We start from the raw sequence: 18,848 nt of genomic DNA, 5'->3' as shown, positions 1-18,848 counted from the left end.
GTCAACAATATTCAATGCATAGTTGGTATACTTGGTAGCCAAGAGCCTCCTCCATAATGGAGTCTTTCACAACTTCAACTTGAAGACTGAGCATTGATTTGCACAATACCTAGATACAGAGAAATCCAATCCAATTCAAAGTGGTTTTCATTCCCATAATGTACCCACTTGTTGAATTAAGATTGCAATTAAATTGCAAGATTGAATCAAGTTGAATCAAGATTGGTCATGAAGAAAGGCATTCTGGATATCAATCTGACGAAGGGACCAACCTTTTGAGATTGCAATTAATAATATGAGATGGATTGTTGTAGCCTTGACTACTAGAATAAAGGTGTCCTCATCGATGCCATAACATTGTTTATACTCTTTTGCAACAAGCCGTGCCTATATATCAATCATGCCATCAGATTTCCTTCTCATTTTATAGACCCACTTGCACCCTATAACATTCTTGCTTTTTGGAGGAGGTACAAAGAGTCTTGTTCCAAAGCAAAGCTTGATATTCACTTTCCATTGTTGAGACATATTTTTTGTCACTAAGGGATTCATCAACAGTTGTAGGCTCTTTTGCAGAGGACATAGCAAGCGGAGCATACACCAACTGTGGCATCAGTTTAAGTTTTGGGTTTGCTAAATACCTTGTTGGAGCAAAGTTGTTGGTCGTTCCGGTGCTGGAGTCACAGAGGGGCTGACAGAGCACTAGCCATAGACGATCCGTGCGCCACCCAACGTTGGAACCCAACAGTCCACGGTTGGCTTATCGAAGCAATCTATTGAGGATTCTTTGCAATAAAAGCTAAAAAGAGGGCAACTTAGAAGATGAAGATCAATTGTGTTGCTCTTCTAAGTCAAGTTGTGACCTCCCCTTGTACCCTAGAATGTGATTAGTTCATTTAGATCTTTTTGCCCAACTTGACGGCCCGCTAAATCTAGAGAACTGTTTGCGCTACTGGCAAGTGTAATTCTCTCTTCTCCTTATTAATATATGCCAGCTACGTTCTAGATCTTAAAAAAAACGATTACAAATGGGCTCTGCACAGCCAATTCGAGGGGAAGCTGAGCGAGAACGGTCAAAAAGATCCAAATTCGAATCAAGAGTTTGAGGATCCTTGTTCTTCACTTGCAACTGATTAAGGTTCAGAATGCTTTCCCGAACTATCAAAGACTGAAGATTCAGGAAAACAGAAACGATCAAAACCTGATGATTTAACATGAGCCTGCCTAACTGAAGGTTGAGCACTTGTAGAGGTATCAGCATAAAATTTGCCCTTTTTCTTCTAAACTTCAGCCCAATCAAACTGTGGCTAAGATTAAGTGGTGATAGAAACCCGAGCTCTAGCTAAACCATTAACATTATAGAGGTGAAAGTAAGCTCTAAAAGTTCTGCAAGAATTACCTCTCAAATTTATAAATAAACAGTCCAACATTTTTGCACGATACTGCAAATATTAAAATTCTGTCTTCAGTCTCAACATAAAGTAGTTGTAACTTGCAACTTATAATTGAGTCAGATTACTCATTCTTTCACTGTTTTTTAGGAACTTCTGGGTGCTGCTAGATAGGGACTTGTCAGCAGCAAGCCGATCAAAATGATAATGGAAGTGCAACCAAACAATACGTATAGCTAGCTTGGTTATTATAGTGAATTATGGACTTTAAGTAGTTTGATTGACTGGCTTCCATGGACAACATAAGTTATACTCAAGGATATGTGTAAATCAGTATCGAGTGTGATAGATGTTCATTGTGACATTCTAGAACTGAACCTACATGAATGAATCAATGTTGTGATGATGTCTTGACATGGATACCATTTTTTCGGTACAATGTATATTATTACATTCAAATTAGTTTTCTTTTTTTATCCAACTTAAATCATCCTGGTAAAAGTTTATATCAATGCCACTCACATCGATTAATGTGAGTAGTCAGGATAGGTTTATACTGACTGGTAGTGTGGCAGTATGGCTTTTACTGACCCTAACAAAGTCACAGATTTGGGGTTGTGGTATAGTAACTATTAACCAGAAATCACTCAAGTACCCAACATATTATGGTCACATTTATTTCTATCATTACAAAATTCATTTTGCTACTCATGGTAAATACTCTTGAAGTCTTTTGATACAATGCACATGGTTATTCATCGCATCAGCGGTTTTAACCTTTAAGCATAGATATACAAAATGAGGGACGCAATATGAACTCTGTACCAAACAATCTAACTCGAAATAAGGCAAGCATACCGTATGAACGCTTTTGCAAAGTGCAACTTGGCATCTTCTGCAGTCCGACAACTTGGAGATACGGCAATGGACGGAAGACACAGTTGAAAATACCAGATTGGCTACTAAAATTTCCATGAAGATAATGGCGGGGTCTCAGAGTCCTTCCAAGTGTTGGCCACTTGAGCATACCGGTCACCCAAGACTTCACCTGCCGCAGCATAAGACTCAAGTTCAGCCATCTCATCTGGTGTAAGCTTCACAGACAGTGCCTCCACATTCTGGTTAAAGTTCTTGATTTTTGTTGTGCCAAGTATGGGGCAAACATTGCTTCCTTGGTGGTGAACCCAAGCCAATGCAAGTTGTGGTGGCGTGCATCCTTTTCGTGCTGCCATTGCATTCACACGCTCGAATATCTGAGCATTCTTGACAAGATTCTCTGGTTGAAATCTAGGCATACGCTGCAGAAGTATGAAATCATCCTTAGAAAGGCGCAATACACCATATTTCTAATTCTTTTTCTTTGAGCATGTAATGAGACCATTCCATATATCAAATAAACTAGACCAACCTAGGAGGAACTAGGTGGCATTTTATTAAGAAGAAAATAGGCACCCAAATTCGCCTCGACGAGGACTTATACCTGGGTATACATCCACACCCTTGACCAACTAAGCTAGTTCAGCTTCTTATGAAGAAGTTGAACCGAAGGATAATAATAAATTATCATGCTACCAAAGCCAATCAGTGTTCAATAGGTAATAGTTTGAGTTCACCTTGCGGGAGTCCTGCTCAGATAGTGAGTCAACTAGTTTTGCTCCACTAGAGAAGAAACCTCTGCCAAGTGGACTGTAAGCCATAATTCCAATTCCAAGTTCTCTGAAATTGTCACAGAAAGGTGATAATTCAGAGAATAAAGCTTCCTACTTATTGACTGCAAACTCTAGTGTCTGTTCATGAAAGTACCTGCAAGTGGGAATTATATCTTCTTCTACATCTCTAGACCATAATGACCATTCAAGTTGTACTGCGGTGATAGGATGGATTGCATGAGCTCTTCGGATTGTTGATGCAGATGCTTCGGATAATCCAATGTACTTTATCTTTCCTTCTTCCACTAGCTTCTTGAGTTCACCAATCTAGCAGCACAAAAAGAAGACAATCTCAATTGTCCAAAAGGAAATGGTTCATCTCTTACAAACGTGAAGAATGAATTGGAAGAAACAGCACAAACAGGACTTCATATGTGAAATGGCAACAATGGCAGCAGCAACACAGGCTAATAGTAGTGTTAGCCCCAAGCCCCCAAACAGAAGTAGGCCATGTAGATAGGAAAGTACTCCGATATGAAGCTACCGATTTTCCCAACAGAAAAAAAAAACATCGTTGTGTTTTTGCTCTTGCCCCAGCACGCACCTTGGTGAGCACTTCAACCTTTTGTGAGATAGAGCACTCGGCACCTCTATAGGCTTCTCTAACGCCCTGCAAGACTGCTAATAACCTGGTGAGTGCTTCAACCTTTCATTCAATAAAGCTCTCGGCACCTCTTCAGGCTGCTCTGACACCCTGTGAGACTACCGATCAGTGTGATTTGAACCCCAGCTGCCTGCATATGTGGGGCTAGGCTTGAGACCACCAGCCATCCTCTTGCGTTGGGCTGCTCTAACATGAATGATCCAGAAAGGGTAGTAACTACTAACTAGTGCTTGCCGGGACACATAATTCCAGATACAACTTCGGATATGATTGATCCAATTGTTGCCTTGCCTTGCATAGTACTCCCTCCATCCCAAATTGTAAGTCATTCCAAGAATCTTAGAGAGTCAAAGCTTCTCAAGTTTGACCAAAATTATAAAAAAAATTACAAAAATTTATGACATCAAATAGGTGTACTATAAAAATATAATTAACAAAGAATCTATTAGTACTTAGTTGGTATCATAAATGTTATTATCTTATTATATAAACTTGGTCAAACTTGAGATGCTTTGACTCTCCAAGATTCTTGAAATGACTTACAATTTGGGATGGAGGGAGTATATGCCAATATGCAATGGTGCCTCATAAACCTCCTAGAAGTTAGTACTCGACTAGTTCTTGGGGTTTGAGCTCTGCTAACAGTGTGGGGGTCCTGCCAGATGCGCCCTTCTCATACATGACACGTTAGATAAAAAAATTGATTTCTTTTGTTTCTGGGTTAAATTCCGGGTGGTCGTTGAGATATATAGAAAGAGAAAACCTTGCATCATATATACCACCAACCACCATCAGTCCCACACTTTCACTGCCACGCAAGAACACTCCCCTCACATTTGCCAGCCTCCATTTGTATGTCCACATCAAGCCTCCATAGCTACCAAATAAAGAAATCAAAGTGCACAAGGACTACTCACCGTGACCTCGATGGGCACCCTCTTGTCGATGCGGTGCTGGCAATAGAGGTCGATGCAGTCAACGCCGAGCCGCTTGAGGTTGGCCTCGCACGCTACCCGCACGTAAGCTGGGTCGCCGCGGATCTCCTATTTCTCATCGGCGAAGGCGATGCTGAACTTGGTGGCCAGCTCGACCTTCTCCCGCACCCCACCTTGAAGCGCCTGCTCAGAATGAATTCAGAAGCTTTACATCGAACATCTTCAGTGCAAACTGGAAAAAGGCCGAAGATGTCCAGAATCCGAAAGGTCCGAGAGACCGACCGAGACCGACCTTTCCCAGGAGGACCTCCCAGGAGGACCTCGTTGGTGTGCGGGCCGTAGATGTCAGAGGTGTCGAGGAAGGTGACCCCGGCGGCGACGGCGTGGTGGATAAGCTTGATCATGTCAGGCTCGGGTTTTGGCGGCCGTAGAAGGCGGACATGCCAATGCAGCCAAGGCCCTGCGCGGAGACCTCCAGCCCCTGCGAGCCCAGCTTGATGCGGGGCACAGACACGGGAGCGGCAGCCATGGCAGTGGCCTACAGGGAGTCGGGTGGCACTGCAGGGTGCTGGTGAGTGCTGGGCTGCTGGCCTGGTGTGTAGAGAGGTCTGCACACCGGACAGGTGTGGGCTTGGAGCTTCATAGAGTGAGAGCGATGCCCTGTCCGCTGTGCCAGCTGGGTAGTCGATTTGATTTGATAACGTCACTGCTCATGTGAGGTTATACGCCATGTTCGCTTGATTTGTTTGGCTGATAAGGCATAGCTGAAAGTACTGTTGGTTGATTTGGTGTGGGAGAAAAATATTGTTCGTTGGTTGAAAAAGTACGTCTTATAAGCCAAACAAGCCTAAACAAACCGGATGAATAAAAGATGACGTCTATATTTATTAAGTACATTGGCAAATTGGCCAGCCTGGTATAATATAATTACAAAATGGTAATGTTGCTGATAGTGCGTCCGTCTGTCTGGACGAACCCCGCTCGTGTCGCCAGCTCAAGGATGGATCCCGCCCGCGCCGCCCCCGTACGCGTCGCCCGCTCGCTCTGCGTCACCCTAGCTTGCGGGATGGGCCTGCCCTCGCTAGCGCCTCCTGTTGTGACCGCGGTCCCTGTCAAGGTCTGTGCCGCCGACGAGTTCCACACTGGCGACCGCCGCGCCACTCCGTAGCATCAAGCTCGAGCTCCGCGTCGACGAGCCTCTATTTTCATCCAAACAGAAAGTAGATATTACGCTTGAAAGCGTATGTTGCAAGCATTTATTTCAAATATTCTAGATGTTTTGAGAGATATATTGTAAATATTTCATATGGGTGTTATAAAAGTAGATCGAGATGTTGCATATGTTGCAATGGTTGTACACGTATGTTGTAAGCTTTTGTTCATAATGTTTCATCTATTTTTTTAGACTTATGTTGTAAGTGTGTTTATCTGGATGTTGCATATGTTTCACACATTATGTTTATAAATGTTTTATCTAGATGTTGTGCATGATTTTACAATGGTTTCAAGTGTTTTTCAGGTGTTTTTGCAAGTGTTTCAAATGCATATTTCAAGTGTTTCATCTGTCTTCAGACGTATGTTGCAAGTGTTACATCTAAACGTTTTAAAAGTAGATCAGGAGTTGCATCTCCCTCCTCGCCTTCTGCTACCTCGCCTCGGTATCTCCTACTCCCGGCGCCAGCTAGGCATCCTTCTCCTCCTCCTCTTCTCGATGCTAGTGACGTTCGGGGCAGCGGCGTAGCGCGAGCCCCACGTAGACGCATGAAACGGTGCGAAAAAATAACTACAGTGCATCCGAACGTTCGGGCGCTAGCAAACCTGATTACACAATTGAGAAAGATTAGGCCCGGTGTAGCCCATGTTTTATGCGGACGATTGTCATCGCCGGATGGAAACATTACCTTCCTCGATCAGCAATCAATGTGATTCATTTTTCTCCTTATAAAAAAAATCATATATCCTATATTTGAAATTACTAGCAAACATGTGTGTGTTGCAAGTTACAGTGAGACATATAATTTGTTATACGGTGTCCGTACCAATGATAACGAGCTTGCTATTTTCATTTTTTATAGAATTTAATTAGGCTTGGAAAGGCACCCAATTGTCGATGCGGGACCCACAGGATACCCCGCAAGGGAGAGAGAAGATCTAGTTCAACTAGGATTCTTTCCATGTAATCTTAGTAGTAGAACTATTAAGTAATCCTACTAGGAAATCTCATTGTAAACCGACTAGGACTCTGGCCTCCTAACTATATAAAGGAGGGCAGGGCTCCTGAGAGAGGACAATGGTACAACACAACACATCACAATCAATCCAACGCAAAGGCGAACACCGACTGGACGTAAGGTTATTACTCGATCTACGATCGAGGGCCTGAACCAGGATAAATCGACTGTCGCTTGCGTTAACCATCGAGTTCAGCATACGCCGAAGCCCGAACATACTGCCCCGGGTACCCCCGTGGCAGGCTATCGGTGGTGAAACATCGACAGCTGGCGCGCCAGGTAGGGACCTTCGGCGACTTTGCATCCGAGAGCTCAATGGACCTCGATAACATGATCTTCCCGACGGGATCAACTTTCATCTTCGGCTCATGGATCTGCGAGGCGGACAACTACGATAGGCTTCAAAGCCATCTCCTCAAAGATCCGGATCATCATGAAGAATTTCCTATTTCGGCAACTACGACGAATCAGCTCACCAGAAGATTCGCGCAGCTCACAATATCCGATTCAAATAAGATTTCACGGCTACGCGCATCCGACTCGAATTCAAGCTCCGTGTCCGAGATGAAGTCTTATTCGAGTGCTTTCAAGAAACCGAGTTCTTTTTTGGCAGGATTCCAGAGCACAACCCAAAACAACTCGGATTACCCTCAGAGTTCTTCCAAAGAGTCGAGTTCTTTTCCACTTGGCCACTGACAGGAGCTCAGGAGGGTCTCGTACTAACGATAACATCGCAAGACTGTATCATCCACTGGCCAGGTTCCGTTCCTGAAGATAGCGGAACCCAACTAGTCGGCACAACAACAACAGCTATTCTACCTTACCAAGAAGGAGACTCGATCTGCGACATCGAGGCGTCTACTGAAGTCATCAGCAACTCTGACGGTATGAAAACTAACACCAATAACGGAACGGCTCACGCACAGGAAGTGCTCATGGTTCGACGTCCTCGGTCACCATTAAACCCCCCAGAAGCACCCGATGTCAGGTCATCAGATGAGTCAGAATCCAACATATCACCCTTTGCCCAGGGCTATGATGGAGAAACCAAGAGTCAGAGACAGGCTAGAGAAAGGAAAAACAAGTTGAAGCAAGGGCGCCAACACCACGCTAGGCAGCGCAGAGAAGCCTGGGTCAGATACGAGTCAGATTTGGCTGAATATGATAAAAGAAAATCACAACAAGAAGCCGAAAAAAGACGCACGGTGAATACACCTTACGATAAGATTCGAGAAGCATTAGAAGAACTCAGGGCAACTTCACATCGCAGAGAAAAGTACGAACAGCTCCAGGACTTGCTCCGGTCGACGATCCCAAGAACACATGAAGAGAGAGCCCGATCGAGACTACTCGCCAGATCAACAACCCGCAGGCAAGAAGATCAAAATCAAAGGAAATCCGCTTTCGAAAGACTTGGGCCAAGTGGAAGCCATAACGGAGAAAGTAGGAAGGAACATAATCAAGGCCACCAATTTGAACAACCAAGGAAGACCAGGAGTAGGGTGCCTACCCAGACAGCCTCGTAGACTTATTCCCATCAAAACAACACTTGGCCAGAAGAAGGGGCCGAATCCGAATTCAAAGAAGCCGGAACGCACGACAGATTCCCCTGTTTCACGAATAGGTTGGCATCAGTACGATTACCTCACAAATTCAAACCGTCTAACCACTCCAAGTATGATGGCAAAACCGAACCAAGGCAATGGCTCAGAATATATTCACAATCAATTGAACTAGCCGGAGGAGACGACGATATCAAAACCTTGTTCTTTCCCATGGCACTAGAAACTATGCCCCTCCAATGGTTCGACAAGTTAAATCCAGGATTCATCAGAAATTGGGAGGACTTGCAAAGAGCTTTTTGTGAAAATTTTGCAGGAATCATTACACACCCAATCACTCATGCAGAACTGAAAGGACTCAAGCAAAAGGGAGGCGAGAGTCTCAGAAATTACTATCGACGATTCGGCGAACTACGGGCTCAAGTGCATGACATCACCGAACGAGAAGTGATTGAAGCTTTCTCTCACGGAATCATGGCTAGGTGGCAATTTCAAGATTTCTGCAAAGAAAATCCGAGAAACAATGAAGAATTCAGGCGGATAGTGGAAAAGATGATTACTGCAGAAGAAAAAACACGAGAGAGGTTTCCGGATAGAAGCAACCAGGACAACCCGGACAAGCAAAATCACTGAAATAGTAGACATCAAGAAAGGAAACGTAGACCAGACAATACCGTGGCGATGGCCGACAAATCAAAGAAATTTTCCAAACCTAGAAGATATGATGACATTGAAAACATACGTTGCCCATTACACCCTAATGGGAGGCACACCATCGGAAATTGTTACACTTTCAATGATCGATACACAAGAAAAGATAGTAAGGAGAACACCAAAGAGGACAATCAGAAAAAAGACGAAGACAACCACGAGGACAAAGGATTCCAAAAACCCAGGGGAACGGTAGCAGTGATCTTCTCAGGGGCTCCAGATTGCAGAAGCAAACATCAAGAAAAACTAGCACTACGGACTATCATGACAGCAGAACCAGCTACACCAAGATATCTCAATTGGTCACAGTACCCTATCCAATTTACCAGAGAAGACCAATGGACTAGCATGGGAAACGCAGGCCATTATCCACTGGTTCTAGATCCAACTATCGCTGGTATGACTGTCACCAAAGTATTAATCGACGGGGGAGCCGGACTCAACATCATATTTTCGGAAACACTAAGGAAGATGGGACTACAACTCGCCGGGATGATCACACCAACAAGCACACCTTTTTACGGAATAGTACCCAGCAAAGCAGCCATGCCGCTCGGACAAATTACTCTACCAGTCACTTTTGGAACACCCTCAAACTACCGTACGGAATTCATCAAATTTGAGGTGGCGGACTTTGAGTCATCATACCACGTGATTCTTGGACGACCAGCACTAGCAAAATTCATGGCGATACCGCATTACCCGTATTTGCTGCTCAAGATGCCAGGACCTAACGGAGTACTTTCCCTTCGAAGTAACTTGAAACGTGCCTTTGACTACGATGTTTAAGCAATCCAGATTGCAGCCAGAGCACAAGATGACCAAAGTAGAAAAGAAATAGCCACAATTGCTACACAGATGAGCCAAGAAGAATTAGAAATATCGGCTAAAAAGCCCAGCATCATCACACCGCCAAAAGAAGCCGACATCAAGCAAATCGACTTGGGCACCGGCGATACCTCCAAGACAGCAACCATCAGTGCTCACCTCTCGACGAAATAGGAACTCGCGCTCACCAACTTTCTTCGGGACAACAAAGATATCTTCGCTTGGAAGCCGGCCGACATGCCAGGTGTCCCAAGAGAGTTGGCTGAGCACAGAATTGATGTTAATGAAAGCTCCAAACCTATAAAGCAACGACTACGACGATTCTCACCCGACAAGAAGGCAGCGATTAAAAAGGAAATCACAAAACTGATGGCAGCCGGGTTCATCAGAGAAATCATTCATCCAGACTGGCTAGCTAACCCGGTCCTTGTGCAGAAGAAGAACACGGACGAGTGGCGCATGTGCGTCGACTACACAGACCTCAATAAACATTGCCCAAAAGATCCGTTCGGGCTACCACGCATTGACCAGATAGTCGACTCAACAGCAGGGTCTGCACTATTATCATTTCTCGATTGCTATTCAGGGTATCACCAGATCGCATTAAAAGAACAAGACCAGAGCAAGACGTCTTTCATTACTCCGTTCGGTGCTTACTGTTACAAAACCATGTCGTTTGGACTAAAAAACACTGGCGCCACATACCAAAGAGCTATCCAAACTTGCCTTGGGGATCAAATCGGTGAAAATGTGGAGGCATACGTGGATGATATAGTAGTAAAAACAAAGAACCCAGACACTCTGATTGAAGATTTAAAGCAAACCTTTGAAAACTTGAAGAGATGGAGATGGAAGTTGAACCCAAATAAATGTGTATTTGGAGTTCCCTCGGGACAACTACTCGGATTTTTGGTCAGTCAGCACGGGATTGAAGCCAGCACCAAGCAAATTCGAGCTATAACAGAGATGGGCCCACCTAGAAGTATCAAAGATGTGCAGAAACTAACAGGATGCATGACGGCCCTCAACCGTTTCATATCAAGGCTCGGCGAAAAGAGGTTACCTTTCTTTAAACTACTAAAGAAGACAGAAAAGTTTGAGTGGACAAAAGAGGCCGATGAAGCTTTCAAGAAACTTAAGGCATACCTCACATCCTCGCCAATTCTCACACCCCCAAGGAAAGACGAAGATATGATGCTATACATTGCGGCGACTACTGCTGTGGTCAGCACGACTATAGTCGTAGAAAGAGAAGAAGAAGGACACGTGTATAAAGTACAACGACCCATATACTACATCAGCGAAGTATTATCTGAATCAAAAATCCGGTACCCGCATGTACAAAAACTACTCTACGCTCTACTTATCACCTCACGCAAGCTTCGCCACTATTTCGAAAGCCACAAGATTACCGTGGTGACAGACTTCCCGCTCGGAGACATCTTACACAACAGAGATGCGACGGGACATATATCAAAGTGGGCAGTTGAACTCAGGGCTCTTAACATCGATTTCACCCCGCGGAAAGCGATCAAATCTCAAGCCCTTGCCGATTTTGTGGCCGAGTGGACAGAGATTCAACAGCCTTTATCAGATACAATACTTGTTCACTGGAAGATGTACTTTGATGGGTCACTCAAACTAGGCGGAGCCGGCGCAGGCGTTCTCCTCATTTCTCCAGAAGGAAAACAACTCAAGTACGTCCTTCAAATATTGTGGCAAGCTACAAATAACGAAGCAGAATATGAAGCCCTCATCCACGGGTTACAAGTGGCAATTACCCTCGGAATAAAGAGATTACTCATATACGGCGATTCAGCAGTAGTCATCAACCAAGTCAACAAAGATTGGGATTGCACAAAAGAAAACATGGGTGCTTACTGTGCTGAAATACGGAAACTTGAAAAACATTTCCAAGGATTAGAAATTTTACACATCCTGCGCGATTCCAACATTGCAGCAGATGTCCTTGCCAAGCTCGGATCAGACAGAGTGAAGGTTCCACCCGGCGTATTTATAGAAGAGCTATCAGTTCCCTCTATCAAACAACCCAGTGAAACAACCCATGAAATTCAGGCTAAAGACGTTCAGATCTTGGTAATCAACACTTCATGGAGCCAAGTTTTCATCGACTATATCAAAGAAAATAAATTGCCAGCAGATAAAGCAGAAGCCACCCAAGTTGTTCGCAGAAGCAAAAACTACGTTCTAGTAGGAGATAGACTTTACAGAAGAGCAGCATCATCAGGAGTACTCCTAAAATGTGTCTCATTTGAAGAAGGCAAAGAGATCCTAGATGAAATACACTCAGGTTGCTGTGGAAATTATGCTGCTTCAAGGACACTGGTTGGCAAAGCATTTCGCACCGGATTCTACTAGCCAACCGCTTTGAAAGACGCAGAAGAACTTGTCAGAAAATGCAAAGGTTGCCAAATGTTTGCAAGACAAGCCCATGTACCAGCTCACAATCTTATCTGCATCCCACCCGCTTGGCCCTTTTCCTGCTGGGGGCTGGATCAAGTGGGACCCCTGAAGAAAGCAAAAGGCGGCTTCGAGTACATCTTCGTAGCAATCGACAAGTTCACCAAGTGGATTGAATACAAACCACTCGCGAAATATAGCGCAACCAAAGCAGTCGAGTTCATCCAAGACATTACACATCGCTTTGGCATGCCCAATCGAATCATCACAGATCTAGGCTCCCCCTTCACAGCTACAGAATTCAAAAGCTGGGCACAAGACTATGGTTTCAGCATAGACTACGCATCTGTTGCACATCCAGAAGCCAACAGACAAGTAGAAAGGGCTAATGGACTCATACTAGCCGGATTAAAACCAAGGTTATACGAAGAACTAGTGGACTATGTGTCCAAATGGATTGAAGAATTACCTAAAGTAGTATGGGGGCTACGAACTCAAATAAGCAGAGCAACAGGCTACTCACCCTTCTTCCTAGTATATGGGTCAGAGGCCGTACTGCCTGCCGACTTGATCTGGACATCACCAAAGATAGAACAATACGATGAAGGAGAAGCAGAACACACAAGAAGATTAGAACTCGACAGCTCAGAAGAAGTTAGAGTAAATGCTACCCTCCAATCAGCCAGATACCTACAAGGTTTAAGACGACACTACAACAAGAGTACCCATCCTCGATCACTACAGGTCGGAGACTTAGTGCTAAGAAGGATACAAAAGACTGACGGATGACATAAGCTACTCAGTCCATGGGAAGGTCCGTTCATTGTCACAAAAGTCACCGGACCAGGCACATACAAGTTAATAACCGAAGATGGAAAAGAAGTCAGCAATACATGGCACATCAGCCAGTTAAGAAGATTCTACGCGTAAAAACAACTCAAGAAAAAACAGATATGCAAGCCACAAGGGACCAACGTTCACAATCGACGAAGGACAATATTCTTCAACAACATATGTATTAGTTTATATTCATGATCAATAAAGATGATATTCATCCACAGCATGTCTTGTCATGACTTCCAACGAGTTGTTTTCACGAAACAAAAAGCAAAATGGCTGAAAACATGCCTGAGCATCCTGGCCGAGAGCAAAATAGCTGAAAAGATGCTTGAGCCCGCCGATGAGGGTAGCTAAAAGCTAACACCCGAAACAAAAAGCAAAATGGCTGAAAACATGCCTGAGCATCCCGGCCGAGAGCAAAATAGCTAAAAAGACGCTTGAGCCCGCCGATGAGGGTAGCTAAAAGCTAACACCCGAAACCAAACGCAAAATGGCTGAAAACATGCCTGAGCATCCCGGCCGAGAGCAAAATAGCTGAAAAGACGCTTGAGCCCGCCGATGAGGGTAGCTAAAAGCTAACACCCGAAACAAAAAGCAAAATGGCTAAAAACATGCCTGAGCATCCCGGCCGAGAGCAAAATAGCTAAAAAGACGCTTGAGCCCGCCGATGAGGGTAGCTAAAAGCTAACACCCGAAACAAAAAGCAAAATGGCTGAAAACATGCCTGAGCATCCCGGCCGAGAGCAAAATAGCTGAAAAGACGCTTGAGCCCGCCGATGAGGGTAGCTAAAAGCTAACACCTAAAACCAGTCGACCGAAATTGAACTTCAAAAGACCCTCCAGCTCTTCGTTCCAAAAAGTAAGAGGCTCGGGGGCTACATCCAGATAGGCGCCACTCAAAAAAGCATTCGGATGCCGAAGTTCATCAAGGCAACATTCTATGCCGAGCCGTTTTTACATAGCGCGGACGAAAGGTTGTCAACACAAAGATTTACATCTAACAAGTCATAGCGTGGACAAAGCACTCGACGGATCACAAAAGAGGAAGAAAAGAAAAGTACTCGACAAATCAAGGGGTCTCGTCAGGATAACGCACAGAGTTGTTTTGAGGAGCAGAGACGAAAACGGGACAAAGTATTCAGCAAGCCAAGTAACTTCGACCACACCCAGGCAAAGAATACATCAACGAAAATAAAGAATCTTCATTTAAAGAGGAGTGTAATATTACAAGGGGCTAGTCAATCGGATCAGGCATTGTCATCAGGAAGGGAAATATCAATATTTAGACTGTCTACAATCCTACTGGCTAAACCTTCGACCTCAGGTTCCATCCTTTCAACAGCATCAAGGTATTCTTGGCTTTCAGCTTCCTCTGCTATCTTGGACAGAGGCGCCTCCGGAGCAAGGACCCGGACCTGGGCCAGCACATTCTTGGTACATACTTGAGCACACTTCTTCGCGAACTCTTGGAAATGAGTCGGAATCTGGGGAATGAACTGCGCCCAAGACTGCCCGTCATCCGCTGGAGTTCGGAGAACATCAGCTACTGAACGAAAAGATTTCCACAAAATGTTCCAATTTTCGGTAGCCGTCGCCAGCTTCCCGGACAAGCCTTCAATAGTTTTTTGGGCCTGCACAAGATCTCTGTCAGCTCCACGCCTAATCAGCTTAGCAAGAGCGAGTTCTTCCTCAGCATGAGTAATTACCTCCTCAGCCTTATTATGACTAGAGCGGACAAGAGCCTTCATTTCATCGATACTCTCCGAGAGCTTCTGTTTCTCAACTCGGAGAACTAGACAAGACACCGAAGAACAAGTCAGCGAAAAAAGAAGTCAAAATGCAAGAAGAAACAGGCAGAACCCGTGACACATTTGCATTCATTCTTCGCAGACTCCACCATGGCATCTCTCTGCTTCTCCGTCTCCACTACCTGGGCACGAAGGATCTTCTCCTCCTTTTGGTGCATTTGATGCTCTGTCTCCAACTCAGCCCGGAGGAGGTCGAGATCGGCTTTCAGAGCGTCCACCTCCGAAGACAACTTTCTCTCATTTTCAGATGAGAAAAAGAAGCCAGAATGATCACGAGAGAAAGACTGAGCAAAAAGAGGCAAAGAGAAACAAGGCGTAAGGACAGAAGAAAAACAAGCATGCAAAAGAGGAGTGGCAATAAAACCTACCTGGAGCTTTTCACCAAAAGAAGTCGCAAGGGTCGACAAGCTCCCCCAGGCTGCGCTCAGCTCCGATAACCGATGGGTGGCATCGAACTGTTGCACCACGTCACTGGAAAAAGAGGGACCGCCGGAAGCAAGAGAAGGGGAAGGAGAGGCCGGCCGGGGCGAAGAAGGAGCGACCAAAGCAACCTCCAGGGAAGCCGGAGCCAAACCCTCAGAAGGACCCGGCGCGACAGCCACAGTCACCTCCGGAGCGGCCAAGTCCACAACTTCGCCAGGTAGCTCTGAAGCCCCCGCAGTAACTTCATCAACAGAATGTTGTGAGACCTGAGGCTCAGAACTCGTTGGCACGGCGGGAGGCAGAGAAGAAGTCGATGAAGAAATGAGAGAAGACGAAACACTGAAAAGTGATAAAAAGAAGCACCGATAAGAACCAGAGGAAGGAAGATAGAAGCCAAAAAGATAAAGCTAGAATCTACTCACCCAGCGACTTTCTTCTTCGCGAAGCCAAGAGAAGGCCTCACAGGGGGAACCACGACGGCGAAAACGTCCCCGCCACCCGGCAATGGGAGCAGGATAGCCGACAACAGAGCCGCGGAAGAAGCCAGGGCTGGAGCAGTGGAAGAACTCCACACTAGAGGAGCGGTAGAGCTCAGTACCGAGGCTACCAAAGAACTCGACACCAGAGCTTCAGAAGAAGTCGGCACGGGAGCCTCGGAAGAACTCACACCCGACCTCCGATTACTTCAAAAAGTTCAAGACTAAAAGTCAAAACAAAGAAGAGAAATTCAATGCAACATGAATATGAAAAACAACTCACCGCCACATGATGAGGGGTACTTCATCATCCTCTTCTTCCTCAGCCAAGGAAACCAGAGCACCTGCTGAAAAGAGGATGAAAAGTACTCGGTTCAAGAGAGAAACAGGAAAATAAAGGAACGAAGAGTATTAAATGTGCTCACCTAAGAGCATGCTAGCAACAACTGGAGTACCTGAGGGAGTACTTGGTTTGCGAGGCTTCTTGGAGACAGGCAGGCCAGATGAAGACCCGTCCGTTCGCCCCCTCTTCGGGACACTGCGAGGACCGCGAGGGACTAGACGAGGAACATATTCTTCATATACATCAACATATCCGAAAGAAACCCCAGGAAGGGTGGTAGAGGTTTGGGACTTACTAATTGCAGAAGTTCCAGCAAGTTTATCCCCAGTCTCCGCCACGGCAGGGAGAACATCAAGAGGGACCGGGTCGACAAAGTTCCGCCCAAGCTCCTGTGAAAAAGGATAAAACACCAAGACAAAGAAAAGCTAAGCAAGAACGGATGCAGCAAGAGTACATAAAATACTCAAACAAAAGATAGACAACTCATAGCTGGGGGCGGGTTGTTGGCTGAGAACTCGGGGACAGCAGGAGGAATAACGCTCACTCCTTTCAGCATCTTCTGGAGACGCTCGAGTACCTCCTCACCGGTCAGCTCAAGAGCTGGGACCATGCGTGAAGGATCCTCGGCCCCAGAATACTCAAAGCCAAGATGCTCCCGCTCTTTCAAAGGCTGAACCCGGCGACGAAGAAAGCTCGAAACAATACCAAAGCCGGTCAAACCCTACTGTTTCAGCATGCTAATCCTATCAAGGAGTGGCTGGATCACTTGAATCTCAGCAGGTGACTCAAGCTTCTTATCCCATTGGTCATTCACCACAGGACCAGATCCGGAGTGGACGACAAGGGAAGGGATCAAATTGGCAGCGTAAAACCACTCGGCACGCCAATCTTTGATAGAATCGACCAGGTCATAGTCAAAAAACTTAATTTTGAGACCCTGGCGAAACTAAATCCCGCAACCGCCAAGAACGCTGGTTTCTTCACGGCGGGGTTGAGGTTTCAGATGAAAGAAAAAGCAAAAAAGAGATAGAGAAGGAGGGATTCCAAGGAAAGCTTCGCAAAGATGAACGAAAACAGAAAGATGAAGAACGGCATTGGGGGTTAGGTGGTTCAGACTAACCCCGAAATAACCAAGAAACTGATGAAGGAAAGCGGAAGCAGGAAGGCAAAGTCTGGTGCGGACAAAGGAAACGAAGAGGACAATCTCACCGGGACCCGGAGCTGGAACACGATGCTCGCCCGGAACTGTCCATTCAGCGATGACTTTGCTTTGGATCAAGCCGTCGCTAACGAGCTCGCGCAGCTGGTCTTCGCTTGTTGTTGGAGCCGGCCAAACCTTCTGAGCAGCCCTCATGGCCACGAACTCCTGGTTTTTTATCAAAGAAAGGGATGACTCCTCGTCCACGAAGGTTGCCTGAGACTTGCTTGCGGTTTTCTTCTTTCCCATGAACTGGCAGAAGCAAAAAAGGCACTAAGGAAGATGAAGCTAGGATGATGGTGCTCGGGTGACGGCGATGATGACGGCGGCGGATTTCTAAAAGCTAGGGTTTAAAGGCAAGAGCTGGGCAGCAAGGGAAAGGAAGATAAAAGGTCTTTAAATAGATTTTTCAGTGATACAAACGGCCCACAAGGCCCGTTAAAACACAATGTGGGAACGCAACGGTCCATTTACCGACGCAGCTAAAACAACGAAGGGCACAAATCCACACAACGGTACAAACCAACGGGCAGATTTTAGACTTATCCGTCCAGCACCACGGCAGGGTTATCAGATCGCTACAAGAACAACCCGTCAAACCAAGAAGAAAGAAAGAAGAAAGAAAGGGCTACCTCACGAGGAACAAAAGAACCCGGTTATGTAAGAAAGAACTCGGTAGTCTCATGAACGACAGGGATCACAACAGAAAAGTAAAAGACAACTCAGAAGACAAGATTCGTTACATTACAAGCGACTTCAAAAATAGAAGATTACAAATCTTACAAGACCCAACGAACTCGGCACCATGAAAAGCAAAGTAGCAAAGAGGAACACAGACACGGCTAGGCTCTGGAACGACTACGTGTCCTAAATTGCTACTCAGAAGGACAAACCGCCATCAGTTGCACTATTTTCTCCAAAGGACGGACACAGTGCACCCAAGGCGGAAATCGGCAGCACGGCAAGACAACATGGAGCAGAGAAGGCCGGCGGGCATCTGTCTACCCAAGACCGATGTGATGCTGGATATGGTGTTGATCTGCACCGGACAGTCTCAAGACAGGCGACGAGGATCAACCCAGAACTGCCAGATGAAGAAACGAAGCCCACATCACAAGACTTCCACCACCACGTACATCCTAGCACAATGCTGTCGCGGGATTAGCCTACCTCTAATCCCTATCACAAGACTTCCTCCAGCTACGACAAGACACACAGGAACTACAAAATATGCCCGGGGGCTGCTCTACTTCACAAACTACCATGTTCATGACCACGAAGGTTTCAACAGAATGTCCAATGGATGAAAACAAGCACTCTGGGATAGTATTTATAGACCAAAGGAGCGGCGCACATGGACTAGGAGTA

General features: G+C 45.6%; 1 pseudogene; it reads right to left on the bottom strand.

Annotated features, from left to right (window-relative positions):
- Window positions 1-2,057: 2,057 nt before the first annotated feature.
- Window positions 2,058-5,230, bottom strand: LOC136472890 (probable aldo-keto reductase 2; annotated as a pseudogene).
- Window positions 5,231-18,848: the final 13,618 nt, after the last annotated feature.

This window comes from Miscanthus floridulus, chromosome 8, assembly GCF_019320115.1.
Source record: "Miscanthus floridulus cultivar M001 chromosome 8, ASM1932011v1, whole genome shotgun sequence".
Lineage (NCBI taxonomy): Eukaryota > Viridiplantae > Streptophyta > Magnoliopsida > Poales > Poaceae > Miscanthus > Miscanthus floridulus.
This window is presented reverse-complemented; position numbering and strand designations above follow the sequence as displayed.